The sequence below is a fragment of the Schistocerca piceifrons genome, chromosome 6, assembly GCF_021461385.2.
Source record: "Schistocerca piceifrons isolate TAMUIC-IGC-003096 chromosome 6, iqSchPice1.1, whole genome shotgun sequence".
Lineage (NCBI taxonomy): Eukaryota > Metazoa > Arthropoda > Insecta > Orthoptera > Acrididae > Schistocerca > Schistocerca piceifrons.
In genome coordinates this window covers 158,055,033-158,070,549 of record NC_060143.1, presented here as the reverse complement: position 1 = coordinate 158,070,549, position 15,517 = coordinate 158,055,033, and the positions used below count along the sequence as shown (strand labels likewise).

At 41.2% G+C, this 15,517-nt stretch overlaps 1 non-coding gene across 1 annotated transcript; it reads right to left on the bottom strand.

Annotated features, from left to right (window-relative positions):
- Window positions 1–13,355: 13,355 nt before the first annotated feature.
- Window positions 13,356–13,439, bottom strand: Trnas-gga. Its single transcript is given in 2 exon segments — window positions 13,356–13,390; window positions 13,400–13,439. It is a non-coding gene; the product is annotated as a tRNA-Ser (tRNA).
- Between the last annotated feature and the right edge of the window lie 2,078 nt (window positions 13,440–15,517).

Below are 15,517 nucleotides of genomic sequence, written 5' to 3'. Positions count from 1 at the left end.
CTGATGAAAGCCGTTTGTTGGTTATGAGGATGCCTTTCATGAACAGCATTCCAGGGATGTTTACCAACAGGATAAAGCACTCCCACATGTCCATTATGCTATACTGATGGTGGATGTGTTGCCTTGGCCTGCTCCGTCACCGAATCTGTCTCCAATCGAGAACGTATGGGATATAACAGGACGACAGCTCCAGCTTCATCCACAAACAGCACTAATCGTCCCTGTATTTACCAAGTGCCACAGGCGTGAAAGTCCATACTACAAGCTGACATTCTGCGCCTGTTAACACAATGCATGCACGTCTGCATGCTAAAGTTCAACATTTTTGCGATTACACAGATTATTAATGTACCACCATTTCACTTTGGCAATGGCTTACCTCACGCTTACATTAGTCTGTGATTTTACAATACTAATCACTTAAATATGTCGCCTAGACAAATGTATTCCCGAAATATCGTTACTCTACATTAATTACTTTTTGGTGTTGTAGTATTATTTCTTCAGTGTATATTAAAAACATGTAGTTCCAGCAGTATGGCGCTACGTGCCACACAGCTAATGTTACGCTCAATTTGCAGAGGGAGAAGCTTGGCGACCGGATCATCTCAAGACGTGGTTCTCGAATGTGGCCTCCACGGTCGTGTGATTTAAGACCCACAGATTTCTTTCTTTGCGGTACATCAAAGTCAGTGTCTATCCGGACAAGCCATAAACTTCGGATCATCTGAAAGCGAACATTTGTCAGGCTATCGCAGACGTAATGCCATTGATATTGGGCAGAGTGATTAACAACTGGAGCCATCGTGTGCGGCAGTGTGTTCAAAGCCGTGCTGGACAGTTGAACAATATTTTGCTGAGAAAAAAAAGCAGAATTTACTTTGACACGTTGGGTAGTTTATTTTTTCCAGATTTTAAAAATTGTCGCTCTTAATGAAATATCGTTTCATTATCTTTCTTTGAACATGTCCTAAGGTGTTAGGTACATTCTCTATGGAAGTGATAAATATTTTGTCGAGCTGACCAATTTGAATGAGTTTATTATGATATTCTGCAGCTCCGAAATGACCAAAGTGAACTCTGAGGGGACGTTTGTTTGGGCAGTTAGATTTGCAGTCCCATGAACGTTTAGCGCCTGAGCCAGATGCGGACGGTGTCGTACTTGGGTGGTCGTTATCCCAGTCACAGCGTGGAGCGCTTTCATCGTTTATAGGTGGGAATATCTGAAAACGTCCGCCGTTCAGAATGCAAGTTATGGACCGTTCCATTTGTCCTGATTTCTTTTAGTTGGTCGCCTCCAGCGTCGCCGTTCCGAAAACCAATAAAGTAATAAGAATGTGCTCTGCTAATTGGTAAACGAGCATTACGGTTATTTCATAACCGTGACGGCACACGGGTTACCCATTTTTTCTTTTCATCTTGGTATTTTGCCTATCGCGATACATATTGCAAAGCGATAAACGATATACGGTTACGTTCAGTGCGTACGGGCTGTAACTGCACCCCGTTGATATTTCGTGGAATCTGCAGTGCTAACACCCAGTCTCCCGTTTCCAGCTGCACCGGCACACACTCCGAGATATGGGCCACTATCGTTGCCACAGTGTATTACATGTGTTATGAGATGCGTTGCTTTCTGCTGATTGTTACCTTATCCACAGTATCGTATTGTAATCGAATGTTCGGTTCATTCCCCCTTTAGTTGATGAAATTCCAGAGCTACCTGTTTTATTTTGCACTGTTGAGTAATGTCTTGGTACTCCAGGCAGCAAAACTACACACACATACACACACAATTTGTACATCTGCACGTATGTTATCCGGCTAATTTTATTGTATAACACAATTTCAAACAAATATTTTTGCTAAAGTGACAGTGAGGTTCAATGTGCGAAGATGCTTTCATTTTCGAAAGTTCTAATGAATATTTTACAGAAGTAACAATGATGTTAAGTGTGCGAAGATGTTGCATTCCAGTATTGATAAAGACACTTAGGGCAGACTGCACGAAAGATTGGGTAACATAGAGAGAATGGCCTAAGAACGACCTAGTGAGTCGAGCTAACGACCTCAAAGAGAAGTATAAATTAGAATGAAAATTTGATAACGAAGTGGTGAAATGAAAGGTCGTGTGGCTAGGACCTCAGGGAAATCGGTCGCCTGGCGCAAGTCTTTTTAGTTGACGCCACTTCGGCGGCTTGCTCGTCGATGAGGATGAGATGATGAAAACAACACAACATCCAGTCCCTGAATGGAGAAAATCTCCGACCCAGCCGGGAATCGAAGCCGGGCCCCTTTGCATGGCATTCCGTCGCGCTGACCACACAGCTGTCGAGGCGGAAACCGAAGTGATAGTGGAGGAAGTGAAAGAAACAGTTAAGAAGTAGAATTACTCAGAATGGTCAAAGAGGGAAGACGTAGGTAGTCAGTTGACACAGATGAAGAAAGCTTATATTAATAAATGGGCTGTTCTAGTGTGAGATATTGATATATTAATAAAGAATACATTGTGGAAAATTTACGTCTGAAACACAGAATTGTACAGAAATCAAAGTGGACTGTCTGAATTCCGGAAAAGAAGAAGAAAGTGGAAGAATTTCTGCTGTAATGCTAGTGAAGTAGTACAGGGTGAAAACTAAAGAGAAAGATAGAGATTGTTATGCAAGAAAGAAAGTATTGGCGATGTTGAATGCAAGTGTTACGCAGGCATTGGCATTGGACAAAAAGTTTTGGGGGACTGCATCAAACACGTCAGAAGACCGCTGTCTGAAAAAGGTGAAGAATGTTAAAAATCATGCGGGCAGTTAAAGTAGAAAATGAAAAGGAACAGAAAATAATAACCGATGAAACAATTTTGTGAAAGATTTCGCAAAAAAGGGACGAGTTAAAGGCATATGTGCTACAGGACCCACCAGTCGTTAACTCGGCGCTGGTAGTGTAGAGGTAAAACAATAAATGCAGAGAAAGGTAAGAATGTGTAAAACACATTATAGAGGATACTGGGTGTAGCAGTTATGTAGATATTAATGACTAGCGTGAGAAAGACGATTGACTGCATGAAGTCAATCGAAAGACGAAAGACTTAAATAAAACCTTATGCAAGCCTTGACTCCTGGCACTGCTTTAGAGCAAGTTCTTAATTAGTGATGTTTCTTTTGAGATTACTATGGAGCTCACACACTAAATTCAGATACATTCATACACATTGTTACATGACACATAACGGTTGCAGCCAAATCTATAAATGGAGTCCGACGTAGTATATTATCAGTCAGAATAGAAACACTCTCTAAGAAGTTCAGCGGAGAACTCCTTTGGTTTCACAGTGCCCGTGTGTGTTATATGGACTCTCAATGGTTTAACGGTGTCTGTGCAGGTGATAGGCTAAACTGGCTGAACATTGTCACTGTTACAGATAATTCGGAAACAGTCAAGATACTTGTTCTGATGGAATAAGAAAAAAGCCAAGGAATAATGTGAAGCAAGTGAAAAATGAAGAAAATTACGCTCGAAATACCGACAGGAGCTGGACAGTACACAAAGTGAGTCAGATTCTTCAGTATGCTTTATACCTTGTTGCCAAGGTTGTTTCGACTACACTGAAGAAGTTTTGCTGGGAATTTTGGTGCCCTGAAGAAAAACACTCGTGGCGGTCTATTTACTTCGGAAGAGAGGTGCACTCCTGGGTACAATCATCTTCTGTAAGCAACCGTAAATATTTTTCCACGAGATCACTGATCGCCTTGTCTCACAGTGGGATAAGTGCATTAACATTTACAGCCACTATTCTTGAAATAATAAACAATTTACTTACATCTTTCAGTCTGTTTTCATTTGACTGTCCCTTCTATTTCCTGTGATACTTCGTATTTTGAATATCAAATTGTCGTCTGCCGATTCTGTAACATTTACGGTCATTTCTTTTGAAATAACAAACATTTACTTACTTTTTTCGATCTGTTTTCATTTTTGTGTCTCTTATATTTGCATGTGATTAAATTGTCGTCTGCCAGTTCAGTAACTGGTAACAGATGTGACATGTGAGCGTCACTTTTATGTTACTGTATTCCAAGGAGGAAAGAAACAAAGAGTCGGTTTGAACATCCCGTCGACGTGGAGGTCATTAGAAACGGAGCACAAAGAAAGAGGAAAGAAACTGTCCGTACCACTTCGCACGAACTATTCCTCCATTCGTTCCCAGCTCGTGGTCTCGCGGTAGCGTTCTCGCTTCCCGAGCGATCCCGGGTTGGATTCCCGGTGGGATCAGAAATATTCACCTGCCCGAAGATGACTGGGTGTAGTTGTGACTTCTTCGTTATCATTCGTCCCCATTATGGTCGGTGGAAGGCAACGGCAAACCACCTCCACGAAGACCTTGCCTAGTACGGCGGTGCTGGTCTCCCGCATCGTTCCCCTACACACTGTCCAGAAGAATGGGACCTTATTTCCGTCCCTTCATTCGCTTTAAATAAAGGAAAATCTAAATCTGGATGGATTGGACTGAATGCAAGACCAGTGTGGTGACCACTAGCTATTACTATATTTCAGTTTCATCGGCTACCAGGATAAAAATCATGTTCAACTAGATTTTCTACAATTAACGTAGCAAAACATCACACAGTCGCTGCAGTGGGATTCTGTTCGGAAACAATCCTATAGGCTGTGGTTAAACCATATAATCGTAATACCGTTTCTTCCAGGAGTGTTGGTTCGATAACGTATTCATGCGTTGGTGAAGTTTGGACAGTTGAAGAGATGTGCCGAGAAACGATCTGTGAGGGTTACTCGTGGGTCGTGTCTGGGTAGGGCAGTTGACAACGTTATTGACCATGAAACGCATTGTCGAAGCTGGAGCACAAAGCTTAAATGTATCAGAAAGTTCTTATCTTTAATTTATTGATACCTGACAATACATTTCTTTTAATGTTTCCGTGATGCTTCCACACTGCCGAGGCTTTGTATTATGTAGGCCCTGCTTCAGGTTCTTTTTTAGGCAAATTAGCGCACTATGAAAACTAAATATTAGTTTATTCAGTTTACTTCCGTTGTAAGGTTTTCATATGATTTCTTCCATTTTAAACAGTTCACCCTTACTGTACTTTGGACAAAGAGGCATGAGAGCGCTGCACGACTAGTGGATAAGATCCTTGACTCCGTGTTAAATGTACTGTGGCGCGCTTGGTCGCCAGTCAGTTGTGCACCGCTGGGGCAATCTTCTTAGGGGCATGGTAACCAGCAGTTGCGTTTTAGAGAAGGAAGTTTGATATTTCTGAATCTAGGAGAAATTATTAGGAATACATGTTTATAAGAAGATTTTTGGAGGAATATTTCTAGCTAATACATGCAAGCCAAGAATGAAATGTTTGTTGGTCAGTACCACCAAATGAAGGAAATCTTTGTCCCTTAGCTAACAAATGATACTCATGATTTGTTGTAATCTGATCTGTGTTTTCTTTATTTCACAAATTACGTAACCGGTTGAAATGTCTGTAATTTTTGTAATGAGAAAATTTCGTAATTGTTTGAGTCTTCTTATGTTGTACAGTCTTTTTTGACAATAAACAGAGTTTAATTTTTTTTCAGGAAAGCTAAAGTAAAACGCTCTTCCATCATTCTTTGTAAAGATAAAAATGTTTTGTCGTGTGTGCATTCCCACTTACGCTACACGCACTCACACAGTTTAGCTGCTGCATTTTCTGATTTCAGTTTGCTTTCGAGAACGTCAGTGTGCCAGGCACTAAATAGCGGGCAGAGCAAAAGGTAAGGAACTTTTCTTTCAAGGGAGACGTCACTTTGGATTTCTGTGAGGAAACAGTACGTCGTTAGAATTTTCAGATGTTGTACTACGTAAGTAGATTAATTCATAGTGAACGGTGTGGATAATACTAAACAGTTATTTTCTTCCGTGTTGAGCAGTATTTTATTTCGTGGGTATTTCAACTATGACATCACTCTTAACGTTACGCAATTTTCATAGTGTACTTTAGTATTAAGTGCCGGTAGTAGTTTTCACTGGGGCCATGACTAGTTTCTTTGGCATTTAATCAGATTCATTTTCATTATTTCAAATTCAGGTTCTCATTTAATCTTTGTTTCGTGACACTGTTCAAATGCGTAACTGATGGCCAAACAACACTCAGTTTTGCTCAGCAGTTGAATACAGTACCTAAAGCACACGTTACACTAGGAGAAAATTTTCTTAAAAAAATAATATTCAGTATTTCGCTACAGACGACCTACAAAGAAGGTTGAGAAGGTAGAGCGAACATTTTCACTCATTAAAGGGCGCAGTATTCGTGAATAGTGTCTCATTACTTTACTTTCCAAATTTTAACCAACTTACAAAATAAATATATTTTATGATAGAGGAACTTTTGCGGTAAAAAATCTTTCTGTAGTAAAGAAAAACGCCTTACGTTCAGAACACATATTTTTCAGGCTTGAACAGCCCAGTGTCCTGCATCATGGTCTGCTCTTCATGACGGAAGCTATTTAGGGGTGTTTTGTTCAGTGGGGTTTATGGTGGATTCCTTCCATTGTTCACCTCTTAATCGTTTTACGAAATTCCCATAATCCTATATCCTCGTATAGAACAAAATTAAATGTTGTTGGAACTACGAGTGAGGAGTGTAAAGTTGTATCGACTGAGAAATATTCATTGGTGTGTAAATGTGGTCGTAGAAACACTACCTTTAAATACCACGCAATTGAAAAAATTTTACTTTGTGGAACTAAAAACAACTTTCAGCTTTCACAATATTTTCTTTTGTAGATTTGGAATTGCAGGAGAGATGACAATATTTTAGCATTGTTTCAGAAAGAAACAAAACCAAACCAACAACATTAACATCCCCTTTGCGAAACAATTTACTGTAGCTCTGAAACAGTTTGAGAATAATCAAAAGAGAGTGAAGAGTAACTTTCATGATTGTTCTGTATAAGATATAGTTGTTATTTCTACGGACATATGTCGCCAATTATCGGGAAAGGTGATATGATGAGATCGCTATGAGTTAAAGACAAGTAATGTTACAGCTTATGAGTTCCTACCCACCTTTCAATGAAGTCTCATATTACAGATAATTCGTTCGGCCCTGTCCTAAGGTGATTTATTACAGCCACAAATATCCTTATCTGTAGCTTTTGGGGAGAGTGTAGTTGACGCATGCACTTGCTGGGGCACCACAAGACAATCCTGAGCGAACTGCCTTTACCGGAGACTACGGTGACTGCAATGGAGCGAATCAGAGGAAGACTGTAAAGACTGAAATGAGAGAACGAAGCACTGATCGGCGATTTAAAAAGTGTCGCTCTCTGCTAAAAAGCAGACAGGGGGGAGATTAGCCGCTGGATATTTGTCTGCACTTCCCTAAATTGACACGATTACGCCGTTCGCCACTAGCGCGCTGTGACAATCACGCCGCCACTCTTGTGTTCCACACTGGCAGCGAACAAGACAAACAAATCGCATAAATCCGTTTATAGCCTTGGAATTTAACGTACTTACTGAATCGGAAATAAATTGTCGTCATTCAGTTAGGAAATAAAACCTCGTTCTCCGAACACACATCCGGCTTGCTGAATACGTCAAACCAATAATAAAAATTGGAAAAAAAGAGATGTTATCCGGCCGTGCGGTCCTTCAATCTGGCCAGATTGGGAGCAGGGCGGTGCAGGGACAGCGACAATAACGGCCCTACAACGAGACGAGCGATCCTATCGCAGGGGGTCGGTGAGGGAGGGGGCAGTGGTGGAGGGGAGGGGGACTGGGGGGTCACCCATGCTGTCCACACGGAGAAGTACGTTGGAGGCAGGATCACCGGGCCGTGGATTTAAATAATAACCGCTCCTAACGGCGGTCAGATTTAATTACTCCGGCCGCCGTAGTAATAGCGGGAAATCCTAATAGCCCGTCAGAATGAGTTTCCCGGTGTTTGTCGTAACCATCTGAAGCCGGGGAATGTTCACTGCCCGTCAGCCAATCAACTTATTGCCTGTTCACTATAAAGACGAAACACATCGAATAAACATCGTACAGTGTAATGGATCAGTAGTTCTATAACCCCATCGCCGTCGTTCGTCACACACACACACACACACACACACACACACACACACACACACACATTTTAGAAAATGTATGCTAACTACGCTGTCTTGAATTTTACACATTTATTCCGAACGGTTTCGGTTTTCAACCATTATCCAGGGACTATACCAAATAGTTATAAATGAACAATACATGTTACTGACAAAAAGTATATATCCCTAGTAGTTAAAATCTGACCATCATACATGACGATAATCGAAAACAAGTACTTACAAAGCAATAAACAACACGACTTTTACATTTCATATGTCATGCTATAGGCAAATGACATGCTGCAGGGCATATTATGATACAAATCAAGTAGTCACCTGTGAAATATTGTGACTAATTCAACTTATGTACAGAGACTGAGCGTCGTCGATACTTATAGAACCACAGCTACTAGCCTAGGAAATATTGAACTATTCCACATAAATGTGAAGTACGTCATTGTATAGAGTAAGAAAATGAAGCAGGTGCCTGGAGATTACATTATCACACAAAAGAACAAAGTACATCAGTTTGGTATGAAAACAAAATTGTTTTTGTAATATATGGTGAAATGTCTGAAATCAATGTACAAAGAAATCTTTAAAAGTCAAATGAATGAAATTATTATTGAGAAATGAAAAGTAAAAAGAATTAAATACTACATAAAATCTACACATATGAATGATGGAGGAGTATTACATCATAAATGAAGTGCTATTCAATACATGATAGACGAAATGGGATGCCTGAGTATATCACGAAAGTCTTTCGAAACATTTTTGGGATATGAAAGACAGTCATACATAAACATAACAGCAAGTTAATAATTACGCTGGTATTCTAGCGCGTGCAACATCTAAACCTCATATTCCCATAAGAGAGTAGATAACATGCTGTGAATATTCAAGGGGGAAACGTGCGAATTCATCAAGTGCCTAGATATGTTTATGGCAGTGACCAATATACAGGAAGTCTATCCACAGGTCTCCTCAGCCATAACACGAGGGAAAACCAGCAGATTCATCTCATTACTAGAAAGTACATTAGAAAGCGAATACCACTTTTATGAAAACATTATAACAAATCTGTGACAAGGTGTACTCACACATACCCAAAAAGTAAAATATTACTCTAGAACAAACCACAATTAAGTTGTTTCTGTAATTACATAATATGGACAACATTGATCCTTAATTGTCACAATAAATACATTAGCAGACATAAGACAAACATATAACAGGAGTACACAGCTTATAAAATCAACTGGGAAACCCACTAGTGTAGAGTCAGTAAAGACTTCGGTATGTGATGAATCAGTACAGTAACTGGCTAACATTGGAGATTAACAGTTATGAAAAGCAGAAAAATTATTTAATACCAGATTCAGAACTCTATGTGCCACTGTATTTATAGCCACATTTGGTTAAACACTGGGAAAATATCAATAACAAAACAATAAAAATCAAGTATGACAGTCCAGAAGGTACCATAAGCATAAGTTATGAAGTATCTCTGTTAATCATGAATAAGAACTACTTCACATGATAGGACATAGTTTGTAACTCAACCAGAATCTATTAGCAATTTATCGGTTTTTGTTATTTTTCACATTGGCAAGACTTTCAACTATCTCCAGAAGATTCCAAAGACTAACTTTACCACACACACACGTACTCACACACACACACACACAAACAGATATATAGATACACAGGTTGTATCATAAGTAATGGCGTAAGCGCGTAGTGTTGAAAGCAGACAATACTAAAAGCAAAAAAGTCTCAGTAAACGTAGGGTCGAAAATTCATACCTTAAGAGCTACGAGCAATTTTTCATCTTCGATACTGCGAAGATTATAATTCTGTCAGAGACAGCAAAGGACTTGGAAGAGCAGTTGAACCGAATGGACAGTGTCTTGAAAGGATGATATAAGATGAACATTAACAAAAGCAGAACGAGGATAATGGAATGTAGTCGAGTTAACTCGGGTGATGCTGAGGGAGTTAGATTAGGAAATTAGACACTTAAAGTAGTAAAGGAGTTTTGCTATTTGGGGAGCAAAATAACTGATGATGGTCGAAGTAGAGAGGAGACTGGCAATGGCAAGGAAAGTGTTTCTGAAGAAGAGGAATTTGTTAACATCGAGTACAGATTTATGTGTCAGGTAGTCGTTTCTGAAAGTATTTGTATGGAGTGTAGCCATGTATGGAAGTGAAACGTGGACGATAAATAGTTTAGACAAGAAGAGAATAGAAGCTTTCGCAATGTGGTGCTACAGAGGAATGCTGAAGATTAGATGGGTAGATCACATAACTAATGGGGAGGTATAGAATAGAATTGGGGAGAAGAGGAGTTTGTGGCATAACTTGACTAGAAGAAGGGATCGGTTGGTAGGACATGTTCTGAGGCATCAAGGGATCACCAATTTAGTATTGGAGGGAAGCGTGGAGGGTAAAAATCGTAGAGGGAGCCAAGAGATGAATACACTAAGCAGATTCAGAAGGATGTAGGCTGCAATACGTACTGGGAGATGAAGAAGCTTGCACAGGATAGAGTAGCATGGAGAGCTGCATCAAACGGATCTCAGGACTGAACACCACAACAACAACAACAACAACTATGAAGGAAATCTCTTCTACTGCAAGCTCTTTGCTTTCCATATTTTGGGAATTGGTAATGAGGACCAAAACAAGAAAAAAAGTGTCCAGTAAACATGCGCTCTAAAATGCATACCTTAAGAGCTACGAGTACTCATCCTCTCTACTTGGAAACACAACTCTTCTAATGAACGATTGCTCATATCTTTTAAGATATGCATTTTAGAGCAAATGTTTAGTGGACTATTTTTCTTGTTTTGGTCCATACTACTAATTCTCAAAACGTGGAAAGCAAAGAGCTGGAAGTAGAAGAGATTTGCTACACAGTATCGAAGATGAAAAGTTGCTCGTAGCTCTTAAGGTATGCATTTTCGACCCAATGTTTACCGAGACTTTATTGCTTCTAGTATCGTGTATTTTCAACTTATGTGTCTACGTATAACGCTTGCAGGAGAGGAAGCTTGCGTTATTTGTAACTACAGTCCTACCCACGAACGATAGAGGTTCGCGCATGTCGAGGCACGGCCTAGTATTACATTCCTGACGATACCAAGCGACAGTTAAGTTCACGCGTACGCTTTCATTTTGCTTGAAGAATTTGCATATCCCGCAAATTATGTCTCTCCCTTGCTTATGCGAAATGTATGACTTACCACCACCATCAGCGATGACAGTTCGCAGCAAATGAAAAAAAAATCACTAAATAATTCGATACGATGACGTTTAATGTTCACATTAGCTACGGCAATCAAAGCAGAGGGCTCATAAAACTACTGACCACTCATTGGCAGTCGGAGATAGCGTGGCGTAGGTGCGCAGAACAAGCATAAACGCGACCGCCATCGTTCGTGGCTCCAACTATAGCAATTTTCAGATTATTATAAATCTTTGAGTTTTGTATACTCCTTTGGTTTGAAACAGTAGTGATATGTTTTGTACCCCACCTGGTAGGCGGCGCGTGGGTCTGCTCCTGTAAACTGAAGGGTAGGCCTATTGTTGGAAGATAGGAGGAGCAGGTGAGGTATATCTCTCCGTACTGCAGTGTGAATTTAAATCACCTTCACTTTAGCAAGAAGATGAATACATTACTGTGCACCGAGGAGCACGTAGGTGCGAAGCCGTACAGGTATCAACGCTAAGAGCTGGTAGTAGTTAGACAAACTATCGTTGAAGTAACTGAAGTAACAAAGTCTGTAATGGGTAGCCCCCTATGAAGTAGAAACCATGGTGCTAGGTCGTCTCCTCAGAATCAAATGGGCTGCATCTGAAGCGGTACTCGTTGAGCTGCCCAGCGCCGGCTAGAGGGCGCTGTCGTCTGTGTCGGTGTCATAGTGCCAACCTACGAACTTGCACCTACGCCGTGGCATCGTAGCTATCGATACCACAGTGTGTATTTGTTCCTCGTAATGCCTCCTTGCGCTAACATTGCGAATCTACTGCCAAGGGAAGGTTACGACACATTGTCGCGTAAATTATATTCATGCATACCGCAGTTAACAGAGCAACAAAACATACACACGCCATAAATACTGTAGCTGCTACAGACTACTAGAACAGGAGATGTCAGTTGTCAAAGTTACGACTGAGAATTCTGTAAGTATGAATGGTTTATCACACGCTTGCAATCTTTGAGACAAATAGTCAATAATATGACACGAAACGCTCTACACCGCTACGGTGGCAGGTTCGAATCGTGACCCGGGCATGGATGTATGTGATGTCCTTAGGTTAGTTAGGTTTAAGTAGTTCTAAGTTCCAGGGGACTGATGACTTCAGATTTTAAGTCCCATAGTGCTCAGAGCCATTTTGAAACACTCTACAGTGAGGTCATTAAAGTCATGGAATGGCGATATGCACATATACAGATGGCCAGAGTTCAGAGCGCCCCATCAACGCTGACAACCAGCCATCCATCGCTTGTCGGCACCAGTTCGATCGCAGACTTCAAGAGCATCGGTACTGAGTAATAGGACGTCCACGCCTAGTCTGCATTCTGCGAGCAGTAATAGAGAGTAATGTAGTTGCACGTAGGAGGCACAAGAAGCTTGAAGACACTTCATAATGAGAAGTTATGTTATTTCTTTCTAGAAGTAAATTGTTTCATGAATTTGAAAGTTTATGTTCAGATCATTTTGGACTCCTGCTACTGGCCATCGCAACTTCTCTCCTGCCTTGTTTGTCCCGGTGCTGACTTCCACGAATTTGACACAACACATGTGAATAGTTTTCCGACGAAATTATGGCCGCACGACATGATTTAAGACCTTGAACGTAGACTGAGAGCTAGACCCATGGGACATTACATTTCGGAAATCGTTAGCGAATTCAATATGCCGAGATTCATAGTATCAAGTGTGTGCTGAGAATACCAAATTTAAGGCATTGGCTCCCACCACGAACAACCCAGTGGCCGAGGGCAACTCTACGCAAACGCAGCTGCTCTCGGTCGTTAAGTGAAGGCCGTAAATCAATGCCGGGCGTACGACGAGCGTATCTCATATGGCAGTGCGGGGAAATTTATCAAAAATGGTTCAAATGGCTCTGAGCCCTATGGGACTTAACTTCTGAGGTCATCAGTCCCCTAGAACTTAGAATTACTTAAGGCTAATTAACGTAAGGACATCACACACACCCATGCCCGAGGCAGGATTCGAACCTAAGGACATCACACACACCCATGCCCGAGGCAGGATTCGAACCTGCGACCGCAGCGGTCGCGCAGTTCCAGACTGTAGCGCCTAGAACCGCTCGGCCACCCAGGCCGCGCGAAATTTATCGTCAATAGGCTATGACAGCAGACAACTGACGCGTGTGGCTTTGCTAGCAGCAAGACATCTCCTGCATCACCTTCCTTAGGTTCGAAACCGTGTCAGTTGGACCCTAGATGACTGGAAAACCATGGCCTGGTCAGACAAGTCACGATTTCAGTTGGTAAGATCTGATGGCACGATTCGAGTATGGCACAGATTCTACGAAGCCACGGACCCGGGATATCGACAACGCATTGTGCAAAACTGTTGTGGCTCCATAACGGTGTATATTGTGTTCAGATGGAATAGACTGGGTCTTATGGCCTAAATGAACCGATTATTGACAGGAAATGTTTATGTTCGTCTACTTCGAGACCATTTACGGCCATTCTTAGACTTCACGTACCCAAACAAGAATGGAATGTTTACGGTTGACAATGTGCCATATCACCGAACCTCAATTGTTTCAGATTGTTTTTAAGTGCATTCTGGACAATGAATGATTTAGCTACCCAGACAGCCCCACTGAACATTTGTAGGACATAATGGAGAAGTCAGTTCGTGCACACAACCCTGCAGCTATGGGCGGATGTAGAGGCAGAATGGATCAATATTTCTGCAAGGGACTTCCAACGACTTGTTGAGCCCATGCCACGTCGACTTGCTGTACTAATCCAGACAAAAGGATGTTCGACACTACAGTAGAAGGTATCCGATGACTCTTATCATCCCAGTGTATAGTTTCTTTGTTAGAAATGGCAGTTGTAATCATTCGTTCCTCCTATTGCCTTCTTGTGCAGATATTGGGAGTGTACTGAGTACAACCCGCATCAGCGAACAAGAATTCCAGCTGGATAAGCGAGGTTCCATGTCTGCTGCCGCAAACAGTATTTGAATACCAGTTTCGCCTTTTGTAGGTTGATATTTGCAAACCATTTCTTAGTGCGTGTTGACGCTACAGTATATTAAGAACGTTACCTCCATTGGGTAACTGGATTAAGCTGACAGTGGGGTATTCATATGTCTCGGTTTGTCCTGTTATATGTATAGATGACATCTCCATTACACTGTGTCATACTCCTGAAGTACTCTCCCTCAAAAGAAAGGAGATTTTAATCAGGCAAAAAAAAGTGTTGGTTTTATAAGTGGTTGTAACAGAATCGACCATTTCAAATTTTAGACGAAATTATAGAACCGAACGATGACTGTTTCAACTATGCCGCTTGCTTTCGTACAGATCCGAACTTTTTTGTAATAAAGTACTTTTTGTTGATCTGTACTAGAAGCGAAACCTTTGGAAAATTAAAGGATGTAATGTCCAATTTGTGCTTCTACCTGTAGAGGAAACTGTTAATTTCACACTAAATAAAAAACTTCAGTTTTGGCCATCTGTTAGATATATCGTGGATATTTATTGTAGTTATATGAAGCTTTGGTAGTCATAGTGGGACAGAATTCCTACTATTTCCATCTGTTATATACAGGTTGTCTCTCCTAAGAGTTGTCAGGCGCGTTTTCTTTGATATTTCAGCAGACATGTACAATTTGGTTTTGGAAATGTGTAGCTGAAGTCGGCCCAGACGAGTGGTGCTCATCACGTCTTCCATGCAACGTTCAGTGTTGATGGGAAGTATCGGTTCGTCTCCCTTTAAAAAGAAGATATTTCAAACAGAATTCTACGAGCCCATTCGTTAGAACGGTCCCAGTTTGTAAAGTGTGATATTTTTTCCGCCCATCGATCTGTCCTGCAATGGACAGTAAAACTCGAAGAATAACCAGTAATCCAACGGTGACAGCACTGCACTGGCGTGCGCTGACACCAACCGCCTGACTCGCTGCGCTGCTGATTCGCTGCCCCACTGTTGTGTATTCTTCGAGGCTTACTGTCCCTGGTAGGACATACTGATGAAAAGAATATCGCGCTAAACTGATTTGAGACTGAGAACGTAGAATTCTGTTTTAAAAATCACTTTGTTTATAACGGGAAACACATCGACACTTTTCGTCGACACTGGTCGCTGCGTTTGATTGACGTCATGATCGCTATTTGTTTCGGCTGATTCCAGATACACAATGCGTAAACTGAATTG